This window comes from Anolis carolinensis, chromosome 3 (genome assembly GCF_035594765.1).
Source record: "Anolis carolinensis isolate JA03-04 chromosome 3, rAnoCar3.1.pri, whole genome shotgun sequence".
Classification (NCBI taxonomy): Eukaryota; Metazoa; Chordata; class Lepidosauria; order Squamata; family Dactyloidae; genus Anolis; species Anolis carolinensis.
The window spans coordinates 117342168-117358956 of NC_085843.1; the positions used below are offsets into that span (position 1 = coordinate 117342168).

Consider the following 16789-nt stretch of genomic DNA (forward strand, 5'->3'; position numbering starts at 1 on the left):
GGGCTGTGTGGCCATGTTCCAGAAGTATTCTCTCCTAACGTTTCGCCCACATCTATGGCAGGCATCCTCAGAAGTTGTGAGGTATGGATAAACTAGATAAGGAAAGGAAAGAATATATATCTGTGGAGAGTCCAGGGTGTGGCAAGAATCCTTTGTCACTGGGAAGCCAGCATTAATGTTTCTGACTGACTGATAACTGGCAAATAAAGGGAGAACATGTGGAGGCAATGACAAACTTTATATTTCTAGGCATGAAGATCACTGCCGATGCAGACTGCAGCCAGGAAATCAGAAGACGTCTACTTCTTGGGAGGAGAGCAATGGCCAACCTCAATAAAATAGCGAAGAGCAGAGACATCATACTGGCAAGGAAGGTCTGCATAGTTAAAGCAATGGTATTCCCCATAGTAACCTATGGATGCGAGAGCTGGACCATAAGGAAGGCTGAGCGAAGGAAGATAGATGCTTTTCAACTTTGGTGGTGGAGGAAAATTCTGAGAGTGCCTTGGACTGCAAGAAGATCCAACCAGTCCATCCTCCAGGAAATAATGCCCGGCTGCTCACTGGAGGGAAGGATATTAGAGGCAAAGATGAAGTACTTGGCCACATCATGAGAAGACAGGAAAGCTTGGAAAAGGTCATGATGCTGGGGAAAATGGAAGAAAAAAGGAAGAGAGGCCGACCAAGGGCAAGATGGATGGATGGTATCCTTGAAGTGACTGGCTTGGCCTTGAAGGAATGGGGACGACGATGGCTGACAGGAAGCTCTGGCATGGGCTGGTCCATGAGGTCAAGAAGAGTCAGAAGCGACTGAACAAATAAATAGCAACATGGGTTCTATGCTGAACTGGCTTGAAGGAAGGATGATAGTTAAAAAAATATTTGCTGAACTATTTTTGAAAGCAGAACTTGGAAAAAATGATATCCACCTATATGATATGACCCCAGGAGCCCTTTAAGTAATAGCACCTAAATGATGCTTTTTATGATGTTGCTTGTTATAAATAAATCCAACAAAACCTATTACAAATACAGTAAGGTACACACTTCTTTATCCACAGCGGATCCATTCCAAGACCCACCATGGATTCCTGAAATTATGGATAATACCAAACCCTATATTTTTGAGTTGTGCTTGACTACTTAAATTTAACTCACTACCACAGAGTTAAAGGGGCTTTAACTTTAACCACTTTCTTTTTGCCACTTCCTCAATAGACACCCGCACAATAAGTAGAAGGCTTAATGCAGTCACAGCACTAACATGGAAATTGTGCACATGGACTTAGAACTTGATAATAGACGAAACACTGGACTTAGGTCTTCTAGAGTTACTGTTTCTCATTATGCAGAACTGTGAGCTGAGTAATTTCCAGAGTTTGCCCCATAAGTTTGTTGCAGAAGAACTACATCTTCTGGCAACTGCAACAGGAATGAAAAAAATTGAACTTGTGACATCTATTTTGTGCTTCAGAAAGCACAAGATCCACTCCCTTCTTTCCCCATCCTAGAGGGAAGAAAAAAACAAGAATTTGTAATCAAGCAATTCTGAAGCAAGGATTTTTTTTCCTGAATATTAGAACAAGAGCTCAAACAAGATCAACACCAAGCTGCCCCAGGTGTTCTTCCTTTTCACAGAGTATTTTGTTACTGCAGTTGTTCTACTCAAGCTCAAGATGTTTACATATCAACTGCAAAAGAATTAGAGTGCTACTAAACAGGCCATTCCAGATCTACTATCTGTCCAGCTATTTATTAAAAGCTAATCAAAGTATTATGGAGTGAACACCCATGTACTATTTATTTATTTATTTACAGTATTTATATTTATTTATTTATTATTTATTTATTTCAATTATTTATACCCCACCCTTATCACCCGAGGGGACTCAGGGCGGCTTACAAGTGGCAATTGATGCCGTTACACTGATATACAATAAACTAAAACGATTAAAACAGTTAAAACAGTCATAAAAAATACAATATACAAAGTTTAAAACAATGCAAAGTGCTTATGTCATTCGTCCACCAGACCTTATACAAGAGCCATAATTCAGACTGCGTCGAAGCCAACACATGCTTATTCTTCAAATGCCTGCGTACATAGCCAGGTCTTCAGTTTTTTTCTGAACCCCAAAGGGATGGGGCCTGCCGAATGTCACTGGGGAGGGAGTTCCACAGCCCTTTTCACCCAGAAGGGGACTCAGGGCGGATTACAATGAACACATATGTGGCAAACATTCAATGCCAACAGACAAACAACATATATAGACAGACACAGAGGCATTTAACATTTTTTTCCAGCTTCACGATTCCGGCCACAGGGGGAGCTGTTGCTTCACTGTCCACTAGTGGCTGTACTTCCTCATTCCTTTTCTCGTGTTTTGCTGGCAGTTTTTATGATGTTGTAAATTAGTTAAATTAGCCTCCCGCATAAAGCGTACCTAAATTTCCCTACTTGACAGATGCAACTGTCTTTCGGGGCTGCATAGGTCAACAGCAAGCCGGGCTATTTAATGGTCGGGGGCTTAACCCGACCCGGGCTTCGAACTCATGACCTCTCGGTCAGTAGTGATTTATTGCAGCTGGTTACTAGCCAGCTGTGCCACAGCCCGGCCCTGTACTAGAGCTCCCTTCAACAGGGACATATAATTCTATTTTCTGTGGCAGGATTTTTTTCCCTTCAGCTTCTAGCCCTCTGGATCTTTGTGGTTATGCTCACTATTCTTTTCCATAAAAACTCAACAAGCCATTCACATTAATAAACAACAGCTTATATGCAAATATGGATAGGCATTCTGAATGAATTATTTTTGAAGACATGTCATAAAGCGAAGGTATTTAAATTGCTACGGATGGTCCTTTTTAAAACTGGATACACGTTTCCCCCAATTCAGTGAATAAAATGTTTGCACAACTGTTATTAAAGCCGAAGTGTATTTTTCTGACACAGTCAATTTATTTTGGCTATAAACCGATGAGAATCACCTTGAGGCAAACAAAACAGATTGTGCTATGTTGCACCTTGCTGCAAAAAAAGGGAAGAAAAGAATTGACAGTTTTAATATCAAATACTCAATGTGACATTAAACAGCATCATAATGTCATGACAAATAGGGGGAAATAGTTCTCCCTGTGTCAGAAAACCAAATATAAAAAGTAGATTGTCACCCCAAGAGTACATAATTATGCCTATGTGGGAAGGTGGGTAAATTGCAAGGCAAAATGGCAGCAGTGTAAAAGAGACGTGGGGATTTGCTGTTGTTTTAATAGGAGGCAATCAAACTGCATGCCTCCCCTCCAAAGCAAAAGGAAACATGCCTCTCATCTAAAGCAAAGCAGGAGGCAAATCCATGAAAGACAGCAAACCTCAATTGGTTACCCAACTTGAACATCTGTGCTTGCACAGACCTGAATGCTGTTGGTATGAATGCAGATGTGAATCTATATGCACATAAACTCTGTGTTTCAATGAGAAGGAAACTCTTTTTGAATTGGGGCATATGGCATTCAAATTCATGATGGAATAACCATATTTGCTTTTCTAGGGTTCATCCAAGTTCATAACTTTGATATTTTGCTAGAACAGCTGCCCTAATGCATATCATCATCTAAGCACTAGGCTTGATCGATCCACGAAAAATTTGATTCTAAACTCGTTTCAAAACTAGAGGGGGGCAGCTTTTCGTTTCTGATGGTATTTCCGAATTTGGCCCCCCAAAAAATTCGAAATTAACGAAAATTCGTTATTTTCTAAATTAATTCGTTAATGGCGGATTCGCATGCGCAATTCCCAAAAACAGCACAGAGGGAGAGGACTTTACAGGACTCTCCCACCCTCATTTTTTGAGTGATCTTCTTCAAACTTGGTACAGTGGTAGAACACATTTAACACTGATAGCTCACCAAAATTTGGAACGTTTCCCTTATCCTCTGATTTTTGACGAATTTTCATAGCTTTTATAATAAACCATTTTTTAATAATTGCAGAAATCTGTTCCTGGTTTGAAAGTCTTATTTCCTGTTAAATTGGGTTGTCTTTACTGTGAAAGTCATTGTTCTACTTCAGAAACTTTGTTTTTGTGGCTGAAACTTTGTTAAATTGGTGTGTGTGTGATATATACTGTGTATATAGTCCCTGCATAATGTGTGTGTGTGTGTGTGTGTGTGTATAGGTAAAGGTAAAGGTATCCCTTGACGTTAAGTTCAGTCATGTCTGACTCTGGGGGTTGGTGCTCATCTCCATTTCTAAGCCCAAGAGCCAGTGTTGTCCATAGACACCTCCAAGGTCATGTGGCCGGCATGACTACATGGAGTGCCATTACCTTCCCGCCAGAGCGGTACCTATTGATCTACTCACATTGGCATGTTTTCAAGCTGCTAGGTTGGCAGAAGCTGGAGCTAACAGCGGGCACTCACTCTGCTCCCGGGATTTGAACCTGGGACCTTTCGGTCTGCAAGTTCAGCAGCTCAGTGCTTTAACACACTTCGCCATCGGGGCTCATGTATATATAATATACATACACATACACACAATGTGGAGAATATGTGGAAAGGTAGATAGATAAGTTGGGAGCCACAGCGAAGGCACCTTCCTGGGAGCAAGGTCTAATAATAATAATAATAATAATAATAATAATAATAATAATAATAATAATAATAATAAATCCCTTACAATATCCAAGATGGCTCACTGCTACAGAATCTTGGGAGGTTTAGTTTGATATGGTACCATTATTGGCAGAGAAAGCTAAGCTGTAGGAGTTGAAATCCAATCATTTATCCTCCCTATAGAATCAATTTTATATGCATTTTTAGCTACAGAAAAGCTAAAATCAGGACAGTAAAAGAACAACACCCAGAAAATGGGAATTCCAGACAGGAAACAATCAGGGCCAGCTAATACCTCCCAACAAAGGATTCCCCCAGGTAGGAAGCAGCCAGGCTTTGAAGCTGCAAGGCTATTCAATGCTAATCAAGGTGACCAATTGCAACATTCACACTTGCCTCCCACAGACAAGAGTTCTTTCTCCCACCCTGGACCTTCCACAGATATATAAACCCCACTTGCCTAGCTTCGCACAGACGTCAAAACCTCACCGCCGGGCCCCTCTCTGTCTCTCTCGGTCTCTCCATTCCCGGCTCCATCCGCCGCCTTCCCGCCTCACAGAGAGACACCAGGCCTGAGCTGAGACGAGGCGGCGGCGGCGGCCATTTCCCCCCTCCGTCTTCCTCCTCCTCCTCGGCCTCCTTCCCCCTCGCCCCCTCCCATTGGCTGAGCCCGTGACGCCCCTTTTGCTGAGGGGCAAAAGGAAAGGGCCTGAATGGTGGGAGTTTGGGTGATTTGCAAAAGCTTTTTTTTCCTAACGAAAAAAACGACAACATAACGAAAAACGGCCTCTTGCGATTCGAAACCGCGATATCCAGACGTGTGGACAACCAATGCTTCAAAATTGCTTCAAAACAAACGAAAATAACGAATTAATAACGGTTAACGGGGAAAACGAATTATTTGAGCAAGCCTACTAAGCACATTTCAGGCAGTTAGTAGAGTCCTGGGCAAGCATCAATCTATTCATGTTTTGTTTTGTTTTGTGCTGCTCTTGTTGCTGCTTGCTCAATTGATTTCCAAGTTATCATATTTCTATCATCTTCTCTACACAATGAAATGATCCTGCTCTTCTCTCTGTGTTTTCTCAGGCAATTTAACTTGGCTATATTTTCTTCTGGATCATTGTATAAAAATGGAAACTGAGAGGAAAAACACTTTGAAAGAAATGAATTGATTCAAGAGTTCAAGAAAGAAAACACTGGGTTGCTGTGAGTTTTTCAGGCTGTATGGCCATTTTCCAGAAGCATTCTCTACTGATGTTTCACCCACATCTATGGCAGGCATCGTCAGAGGCTGTGAGGTCTGTCAGAAACTAGGCAAGTGGGGTTTATATATCTGTGAAATGTCCAGGGTGGGAAAAAGAACCCTTGTCTGTTTGAGGTGAGTGTGAATGTTGCAACTGACCACCTTGATTAGCATTGAAGAGCCTTGCAGCTTCAAAGCCTGACTGCTTCCTGCCTGGGGGAATCCTTTGTTGGGAGCTGTTAGCTGACCCTGATTGTTTCCTATGTGGAGTTCCCCTGTTTTTTTAGTGTTGTTCTTAATTTATTATCCTGATTTTAGAGGGTTTTTAAAAATATCTCTGAGGATGCATGCCATAGATGTGGGCGAAAAGTCAGGAGAGACTGCTTCTGGAACATGGCCATACAGCCTGGAAAACTCACAGCAACCCAGAGATTCCAACCATGAGAGCCTTCGACAACACAAAGAAAACACTGACAGCCTAATTTTCTTTGAATTATGATTTACATTATTTGTTTTCCTTAACTGACTTAAGGTTCTTTTTCATTCTGCCTGCAACATTTTTTGTGACAATGGAATTACAGTGGTGGAATTCTTTATGATTACATTTATGTAGCCCTGTAACTTCCCTGAATCCCTTTGGGGTGATAAGGCAGTATATAAATAAATGTCGTTGCTGTTGTTGTTGTTGTTGTTGTTATTGTTATTATTATCATTATTATTATTATTATTATTATTATTATTATTATTATTATTATTGATTCTAGACAGATTCCCTAAATCCTGATTATAACTAAGCCTCCAGTGGTATTGATGGGAATTCGTTCATGTCAATTGAAAAACAGCTGCCTGATAGTTGACCTCAGTCCCATGAGCAATCTCCAAAACCACCACCAGAAAAAGAATCCCTGTTACAAATCACCCTTGTGCTGCAGACTGCGTGTGCAAGAGGGTAGGAATGTCAAGCGACCAAACTGATTGACAAGAGAACAGACCCCAATTGATCCCAGTGGCTGCTTCTTGGTAAGAGGGGCTTGTGCGACTTTTGTGATCCCTACCTAGCTCTTAAACTAAGAATAATGACTACATATCAATTACAAATGCAAATCTGTAGGTTAAGGTAAAGGTAAAGGATTCCCCTGACGTTAAGTCCAGTCATGTCTGACTCTGGGAGTTGGTGCTCATCTCCATTTATAAGCTGAAGAGCCATAGACACCTCCAAGGTCATGTGGCCATCATGACTGCATGGAGCGCCGTTACCTTCCTGCCAGGGCGGTACCTATTGATCTACTCACATTGGCATGTTTTTGAACTGCTAGGTTGCCAGAAGCTGGAGCTAATAGCGGGCGCTCACTCCGCTCCCAAGATTTCAACCTGGGACCTTTTGGTCTGCAAGTTCAGCAGCTCAGAGCTTTAACACACTTCGCCACCGGGGCTCCAATCTGTAGGTTATGTATTTGTTATTCCGTCAACAGGATGCTGGCCATTGCTGCTGTGTACCTTCACATCAACTCCAACTTATAGTAAGCCTTGGCAAGATTAAGGGTACAAATACATTCTAAAATAAATGCAGTTTGACAACACTTTAACTGCCATGGTTCAGTGCTATGGAATCCTGGGAGTTGTAGTTTGGTAAGGCACCAGCACACTTTGTCAGACAAGGCCAAAGTTCATACACAGAAACTATTTCATTATAGCGTAGGAAGAAAATAATAATAAATCTTTATTTGTACCTCACCACCATCTCCCTGAGGGGACTCGGGGCAGCTCACAGAAGCCCTGTAAGTGCCATGTATAAAGAACAATGCACAAGTACATAAGTATAAATATATAACATAAGTATAAAAAAACAACAATACATGTAAAATCCCAATAAAAATTGTAAAAATTATAACATTTCCTAAAATGCAGACGAACCTGCGAAAAAGCTGGCTATCTGCAATAGCAAAGCGTGGAGTGGCACAATCAGTGGGTCATCGAGCTGGCCAGATTACACTGGCTCAATGGCCTGTTTGAAGAGCTATGTTTTAAAACTCACCCGAAAGGCTTGAAGGGTGAGGGCTAGTCTAATTTCTTTAGAGAGATTATTCCAGAGCCAGGGAGCCATTACCAAGAAGGCCCTCTCTCTCGTCCCCACCAACTGTATTTGAGACAGTGGTAGGACCAAGACAAGGGCCTCCCCAGCAGATCTCAGTGCCCAGGCCAGTCCATAGAAGGAGATGTGGTCTCAAAGACAGGTTGGACCTGAAGTGTATATAAGGTAAGTTGACAATCACAAACGCAGATAATTCAAAATAAAAGATACAAAGTCAGTCTGGTTTGGCTGGTTACATGTTGTCTTCTAGAATACAGCTTTTGCATTCTAGAATTTACAGTTTATTGTGAAGAAGAAAGTCTACTGCATTGATAGTCTCCAACCGATGTTACTGGGACAATTCCTGTAGAGTGAACAAACTCTTATTTTTATGGGAATCTGTGCTCAGATTTTTTTATAAAGTAAAAAATACCAATTAGCAGGAAGTATTATTTTGTACAGACATGTGCTATCCTTCATGTCTAATTTAGCTAGCAGATCACACAGCTAACCTTATTGGGTAAGGGTTGATGTACAAAAGAGCTTTTAAGAGGCCTATTCAAAGTCCAGGAAGTCTGCTTTTCAGGTTGGTTGTCAGGCTGCCAAATGTAAAAGATGCTGTAGGGAGCACTGTTGTGCTGCATCAGAGCATTGGGGTTTGTGTCAGGGCAGATTTCCTCTTTTCTCCACTTTCCTGCCCTTTGTCATCAACAAAAGCACCCTAATGACAGGACCCAGAGAGATGAAAGGAAATCAAAGTGATTTTGCATGAGGAAAAGAGCAAGTTGGTTTTCCTTTTGAAAATCAGGGATACTGATCTTCTCTTCCACAAATGCATATGTGTGGGGAAGGATTTCACCAATGTTCCCTCTTCATTCTTGTTTCTGCTCTCACAGGAGGCCCCTGCGCACCCACAATCTGTGGGATTGGCCACAGCTCTTCCCCAATTAAACTAGATTGCTGGTGTTTCATGAATCAAAGCAATCAGAGGCCCAAAGTCAAGCTGAAAGAAACAGGCAGTATTGGCGGGCCAGGAACACATGACAGAGATGGTATGCACATTTTTTTGGCTGCATTGGTTTCATGAAGCCTCTCAAGTCAAATCAAGTCAAGAAGCATATTGACAAGTTGGAATGTGTCCAGAGAATGGCACTCAAAATGATGAAACATCTGGAAACCAAGCCCTATAATGACCTGGGTATGTTTGGCCTGGACGAGAGAAAGTTAAGCGGAGTAATGAAAGCCACATTTAAATATTTGCAAGGATGTTGCATTAAGAAGGGAGCAAACTTGTTTCTTGTTGCTTCAAAGACCCTGCACTGATCCTTTAGGTGCCATGCAAAACTCCACCCTGTTAGGTGCCCAGAAGTGTAACTGTGTGTTTGTATATATACATATATGTATGTGTGCATGTTTGTGTGGATATGTATGTGTAGGGGGAGATAAAAGCTTTCCCCTGACATTAAGTCTAGTTGTGTCTGACTCTGGGGGGTTGGTGCTCATCTCCATTTCTAAGCCAAAGAGCCGGCGTTGTCCGCAGACACCTCCAAGGTCATGTGGCCAGCAAGACTGCATGGAGCGCTGTTACCTTCCTGCCAGAGTGGTACTTATTGATCTACTCACATTTGCATGTTTTCAAACTGCTAGGTTGGTAGAAGCTGGGACTAACAGTGGAAGCTCACCCCACTCTCCAGATTCGAACCACCAACCTTTCAGTCAGCAAGTTCAGCAACTCAGCGGTTTAACCTTCTGAGCCACTGAGGCTCCATTATGCAGGCACACAGGAAGTTTCTCCCAAACTAATATTGCACACTCCCAAGACATTTCCTGAATATACTTCTTGTATGTATCATCTGGATATTTTATTTCCAATTAAATGTGTGTTGAATTAAATGTGTTTTGATGAGAGCTCCCAACCATGTTCAAATTACCATTGCTCCAACCTGTATGGGAGAGAGAAGCATCTATTATACCTCGCTCCAACACCTAGTGCTAGACTTGTATTTCATATTCCAACTGCCATTATTCAGCTGACCTTTGAGAAAGAGAGAGAGAGAGAGAGCAGTACCATGATGCCTTGATGAAGATCATCTTAACGGCCATTGTCCCAGCTCTGAGGGAGACAAGAGCAGTCAGCATCTGGTGGACTCATTCCCCAGCACCACTTTTCCTTAGGCATCTTTCCTTATTTAGATTGTTGTCCTGAGGGCAAGAAATTTATCAAATTAACAATTTCTAAGCAGTTTTGGGAGACTTTTTGTCTGAAGAGTAGAGTATAAATACAATAAATAAAAATGACATTGTTGTTTGTGCTTGATCAAAATCTTCTAATTAAAAGTGCCTCACAGTATTTGCAACTAGTTATATTTTAATATTTGGGATTTTAGGATGATTTTTTATTTATTTTAAAAATCCAGTTCTAAAAGCTTACGGTTGCATGTTGCTGTCCATGGTGCTGACCATTTTGAATATGATTTCTTCTCAATAATGAGCAGAAAATATCAGGGGTATTTTTTGCATCTATTGGAAAACAAACAATCCAGATCTATAATGATAAGACCCGTGTTTTCTCCTATCATATATACTCAGTTTAATGTTTTTTCATTGTAATGTAGAGGAAGAGAAGGGGGAAGTGACTCACCAAGCTGGGGGGAAAACAAGACGTAACTGTATTACATTTAGCAGACAGACAAAGTGCAGAAGACAGCAGTAGACACGATGTGTCAGAGTCTAGTAACCACTAAATCCCAGAAAAGTAGTAAGGGTCAAAGGAACATTCAAAGTGCAAAATAGCCAGAAGCAGAGGGGCAGGGGTTGAATGAATGCTTCTCTTGCCTGCCTTCCGCACATTCGGCAAAAAACAATGAGGCTTCACGACTCTAAATAGCCCTGTTACAAAGGAAATGGTTTCCAAAAAGGAAGGTTAGTGGGAGAAAAGTTGCCTTCAGTCATCACCTTGTACTTTAGGATCTAAATCATGGACACTCCAAATGTTGAAATGCAGTTTCCATTAACCATAGTCAGTATAGCTATTAGAGAGGCATACTGGGAACTGCAATTCAATAATATCAAAAGGTTCACATTATTTCTACCTAGCATAAATTTAGTTGCTAAAACCTACTAAAATAAACCTATTGTATCAATTGCTAAATGGTAAAACAAAAACTATGTAATACCTTTAATTCAATGGATTTACTCTAACTGGGACTAGTAATTGGATGTAAACTGAAATCTTCCCTCTCCAAATGCTCTGTTGGGTTTAGCAGGACCTGGTCTATGTCTTGCTTTTTACCATATTTAGTTACTTCTGAGATATATCTTGCCCAACTGCAAAGTGTCTGAGAAGGTGAATGGTATTAGACAGATGCTAGTGCTTCAGTAAGTACTATCCTCCAGTCACCTGTCAGGAGTTTCAATTTCTTCCTGGTACAAGTCCATTCAGGCTATGAGATATCTGAAATCATTTGTGGTTTCTAACTATATTATGTCCTGAAAGCAACCTTGGTGCATATGTTGACTCTAGTAACTATCAGTCCCAGCTAGCATGTTCAGGGATGATGGGTGCTGATGTCCAACATTTGGAAGACCTACAATTTGCCCTTCTGGTTCACAGCAAACAGTGCCATCTGATACTTTCATGCTTATTAAAGAAAAAAAGATGTCAGTTAGACTTCATAGAGAGAGAATCATCATGTCAACAGTTGCACACTGATTTATCTGTTTAGAGGTTTTCCCTTGGTGAAATAATTTGCATCATAGCCTAGAAAATGTATGTTATTTATACTGCAGATTCCAGATTTCCTTAACCAGCATTAACAAAGGCCTGTCAGTCCATATACATTTTTGCATACATCTCTTCTAATATACATATATCTATGCGGTTTGGCCTAACGTATACATTTTATCAAGCAAGTCTTCTAGAGACATGTACATTTCATAATTATTTTCATGGATATATGTTCTTTTGTATTCACTTTCCCCTAATACATGGATTTGGTATGCATTCATTGACTGGCAAATTCTATTGCAAAATTCAGAGAAGCATGTATTTCATGGGATGATAGAGGTTTTGTTTGTTTATTGCTTCAAATGTAGAAAAGTGTGTTTTCTATCAAATAGAATGATATATATTTCTCCTTCATCCTTACTTTTGACCATCATAGAACAGGGGATAAGAACATGACACCACTCATGGGAGAAAGAAAGAAAAATAAGCACTCATGTATGTTCCATGTAGCCACTGGTACATATGGTTCCTGGAAATAACTTCAGCAAAACCTCCTGGGAATAACAGAAGTTCAGAGAAAAATATTTCCTCTTATCATACATAGTAAGCCACAACTGTTCCCATTGTGCTGTTATCCCTGCTTTTCTGTCCCAATGTTTAGTGAGGAAAATGCCCACACAATTGTACACATATTATTTAAATGGGTAAGATCTTTGTTTTAAAGGCTGCATTACATCACAGGTCATCAAAAGCAACCCCAGACATTGTTCAGTAACTGTACAGGATTTACTGTTTGCATCGATGCCCTTAAACACTTTTTCAGTGTATTTAAAGGCTAGAGGCAGACTCAATGGGTCATATTTGGGTCACAGTAAAATCAATGTGAGAAGGAGCAGTGACTCAAGACCCACATATCTCCTTGGAAGAAACATCCAGATAACAGATTCAAATAAGGAAGTGCAACAAATAGGCAGAGAAATCCTAAACAGGTTATACCAGGAGAGCAATGAGGCATACCTATATACACCTCCACAATACTGTCATCTCTCCCACTGAGGACAGAAGTCCTGAGCATTTCTCATACCTCTTTTTTCTTTCCACATGATGAAAACATAAGAGCAGTTGGTTAGACCAGCTCCAGACCAGTGTATAAAAAGTTCAGTTTGGGAGACACAACAAATAAATAATTCCTCAACCAATCCCCTTCTCCTTGCTTTTATTACTTCTTTGTGTTGTTTTGTTTATTTGGATGTCTCATGTCCCAACTTTTGTTGAATTGAATGGCAATTGGAGAACAAAAATGAAAATTGGCAGTTTTCTTTAAAAGTCCAAGACTGGCAGCCTATGGGTTGGATGCAGTCCCAAGGCAACTTTATCTGGTCTCTGTCAAACATCACCCAGCACACATTTTATTATGGACTAAAAATATTGACACAAAGTTGTTCTCAGAAATTTAAAGAGTTGCAGATATCCCATACTTCAATGTTAACATCTCTATTTGGTTTTCATAGGACTCAAGCATGTCCAATCATGGCTAAAAACAAAAGAACTTGTTTTAAATTAGACAAAAATGAGATTACATTAGGTTAAATTAGAGTACGGTATATATTTTTGTGCTGCTTTACTGATGGCAATGCTGATCTCAATCAGCAACAGCAGTAATAAAACACCAATACGCATACATTACATTGCATGCCTTGGGTCAAGATTCCCTCCTCTACTCCCCTAAAGATCAAATACAGTAGATTGGATAGAAACGGTCCATAACTTTATTGGTTACAGCTGTAAATGATATTGGTGCACACATGGGTCTAGATCCAGACATTAACTAATTCAAGTGGTGATCTATGACCTTGCAGTCCTGCAATCCAGCCAACTGTCAAATATGAATAGCACGAGAGGGGCCAGCTGGACAGATTCCCAAACTTGGCTTCTCAGCCATCAGGGTGGGTAGTCAGTGTGTCCCCCACTGCCGGGTAAGACACATGCCTCAAGTCCCTGGCAAGGGAACCCCCTACTAAACTAATCCCTTGTAGACACTATGCACTTAATAATGGTTCCATGACCCATGCCAACCATCTCAACAGAGTTGTGATAATACTGCCTTACCCTGAAAGATCTCCTGGGTCACCAAGGAACTGGGGAATGAGCAACTACTTCACCTGGCAGGCAGTAGCCACAGCTCCTGACACAACACACAGTAAGTCAAACAGCCAATTTTCAGTTAACATAACCAAATCAATGTAACACTAGCAGTACAGTAACAGATCAATAAAAGGTGGCAAAGAATTTAAATTTAAATCAAACATTGGAAAATAGCAGATGGGTTTTTAGCATTGACTTTTTGAACAATAATCTTTTTGAATGGTTAATGGATGAGACCTGTTTTGTGTGTGTGTGTGTGTGTGTGTGTGTGTCAGGAGCGACTTGAGAAACTGCAAGTCGCTTCTGGTGTGAGAGAATTGGTCATGTGCAAGGATGTTGCCCAGGGGATGCCCAGATATTTTGATGCTTTTACAATCCTTGTGGGAGCTGATAGAGGGAGCTGCAGGTGGTTTGTTACATTTTTCCCCTTCTGAAATTTTAAATTGTATAGCTTCCTGGTTAGCAAAACTTTCATGCCTGATGATTGGCTGAGATAAATTTCCTTCAGACTCACCAGCTGTTTGGGCATTTCTGACATATGGCAGCTGACTGTCCTCCAATGCCAAAATTATAGAAGCCTTGGCACGCTGGTTTGCCATCAACTTTTCATCATCCTCTTCTTCTTTATCAGGAGGATTTTCAACTACTGCCCACAAATTGTCTCTTAACAAATAGTTCATCATTATAAATGACCATGTGGCATAATTGCTGGCATTCAGCCTTTCAAAAAGCAGTCCACTTGCTTGAAATGCCATTGCCATATTTCTTCAGCCTCACAATCTTCTCTACTAGTCTGCACTGGGCTATACTGGTCTGTATCGTTCTCTGCCTGGCCTAGACTGGGCCCATAACCTTTGTTGGACGAGTGGGCTTACAAACCAAAGACCCACCTCGTAAAGAAATTGTAGTACAGTTTAACAACAGCAATGTAACTCAGCAGCGGATAGAAAGTGACCAAATGAACAAAAACACACAGACCATGTTAATTTGCCTTTCTTTTCCTCTGAAGGCTTTTTCTTGTTGCAAAAATAACACTCTTGAAGTATTTACAAAATATGGTTTCTTCCATCACAAAGAAAGTTCATTACATAGGCATAAATCCAATGCCTTATCTTTGCTTACTCAATCCAAGGCTTTTTCATCTTTCTTCTATCTTCTTTTTTCTATTGTGGATGACCCAAACTACAAACAATCCAAAACAGCATCGGCTACTCCGAACACAGCAGCCCATTCCTTCATTCTTTACTCTCTCTATATATTTATTTACAGCATTTATATTCCGCCCTTCTCACCCCGAAGGGGACTCAGGGCGAATCACATTACACATATAGGCAAACATTCAATGCAATTTAACATAGAACAAAGACAAGACAAACATAGGCTCTGAGCGGGCCTCGAACTCATGACCTCCTGGTCAGAGTGATTCATTGCAGTGATTCATTGCAGTTGCTCTCCAGCCTGCGCCACAGCCCAAGCCACAGGCACACCTGCTTATAACAACCTACTGGTGTAACGGAGTCATTGCACCATTTTTAACCCTTTCAATGCCTGTATATAATCTTTGTAATTAAAAATACACTGTTAAATTTCAATATTTCTGAAAAACATACCTTCATCATCAGTCCTGCCTGGCACAAGCATTTAACCCACTGTGCCACCAGGGGCTTCTGAGACCTGGTTGAAAAAAGTAGTTATGCTGAGAGTTAAACATCAGCAAGACATACACCTAGAAAAACACCTTTTCAGGAGACTTTGCTATAAATTAAATTACCAACATTTGTTGGAATAAAACTCCTTTCAGTGCTAGTCAGCAGAGCCTATGATGGGAGACTATAGGGTTGTTGCTTAGACCCTTATCTGGGCAAAAAAAACAACAACTAATTTATTAGATTCTTGATTATTAGAAACTCTCACACAAATAATCTGAACTCACACGAATATAGGCAACCATGATATGAATAACAAACAGCATTTGGAAACCTGATAGACTTATACTTTGCTGACATTCCTTGAACATTAGCTAGGCATACTTCAAGGCCTTGTAAGCTTTCATTCCATCTATTTGAATGACATAAGGTCTCCCATGTTTTCTCATTACGTCTAACACAACTGGGTATGATGGCTTAGTTGTATAGCTCTTGTGTATACATAATCAATTATGCACCACTCTGAAAAATGGTTTTGTAAAAAGGTTACAGCGGGGGAGAAACATATTCTTTCCATGCAATTTGTTTTAGGTTATAAAAAGCAGAGGCTGCAATGCCGACTTCATAATAAATCTATAGAAGTGTGATGCATTAAAAAAGAAAGGCAAATTTATGAAAACTGGCCTAATTTATTGCCTTTATTGCCTTTCGGTCTCACCTTTTTATGAGCACTTCTGTCTATGGCCCCTTTTAGTAGCTGCCTTAAAAGGATGAGATTGTAGAAGCCTCGGAAGCTATGTATAAGACTTAGTTCCAGTCTCAAGCAGTGTTATGAATTACAATGCAGATTCAACCATTCATGTAAAATACTTGTGTTTCACAGGTATGGTTCCTTATAATGCACAAGTCTGCAGAGATGCAAAGCAGTCCTGTGGCCAGCAGGGCTACAGCAGCCTCAGATGACCCAGCCATTATGACAGCTAATCCACAGAAGTTGTCTGAGTTGGCTTCAGGTGTGGCATATGACAGAATGGATAGCAGATAAGAAAAGAAAGGGGGTTGTCCCCCGGTGAAGACCATCTTAAACCTGAGATCAGTTCCAACCTTGCTAACTGGATTTATGCCTACAATCAGGTAAGGAGTGAGATGTCACTGAGGGAACAGAGCTCTCATTATGATATCGCTTCTGCACTACAGCTGTCATGTTGAGTCTTTGAGGCAAGGAGACCTGCTAAGCAACATCCACAAGCCAGTGAGAGAGCCAGTGTTGGAGCCAGAGTACAGTATTGGACCAGATCTTAGAAAATAGAGGGTTCTAGCTACCATGATGGGCAGGCCCATAG

At 40.7% G+C, this 16789-nt stretch overlaps 1 protein-coding gene and 1 long non-coding RNA gene across 4 annotated transcripts in view; one reads left to right on the forward strand and one right to left on the reverse strand.

Moving 5' to 3' along the window:
- Window positions 1–915: 915 nt before the first annotated feature.
- Window positions 916–16465, reverse strand: LOC134297556 (uncharacterized). The gene is made up of 5 exons (XR_010004346.1): window positions 16165–16465; window positions 15411–15474; window positions 9997–10130; window positions 7588–7633; window positions 916–3028 (listed from the first exon to the last, which is right to left on the reverse strand). It is a non-coding gene; the product is annotated as an uncharacterized LOC134297556 (long non-coding RNA).
- slc5a7 (solute carrier family 5 member 7) overlaps window positions 16425–16789 on the forward strand; it is a 43319-nt gene continuing 42954 nt past the window's right edge. For all 3 annotated transcript variants that reach the window (XM_003218763.4, XM_062975408.1, XM_062975409.1), the window contains exon 1: window positions 16425–16580. The gene's annotated coding sequence lies outside the window, so the exon portion shown is untranslated. The remainder of the gene's footprint in view (window positions 16581–16789) is intronic.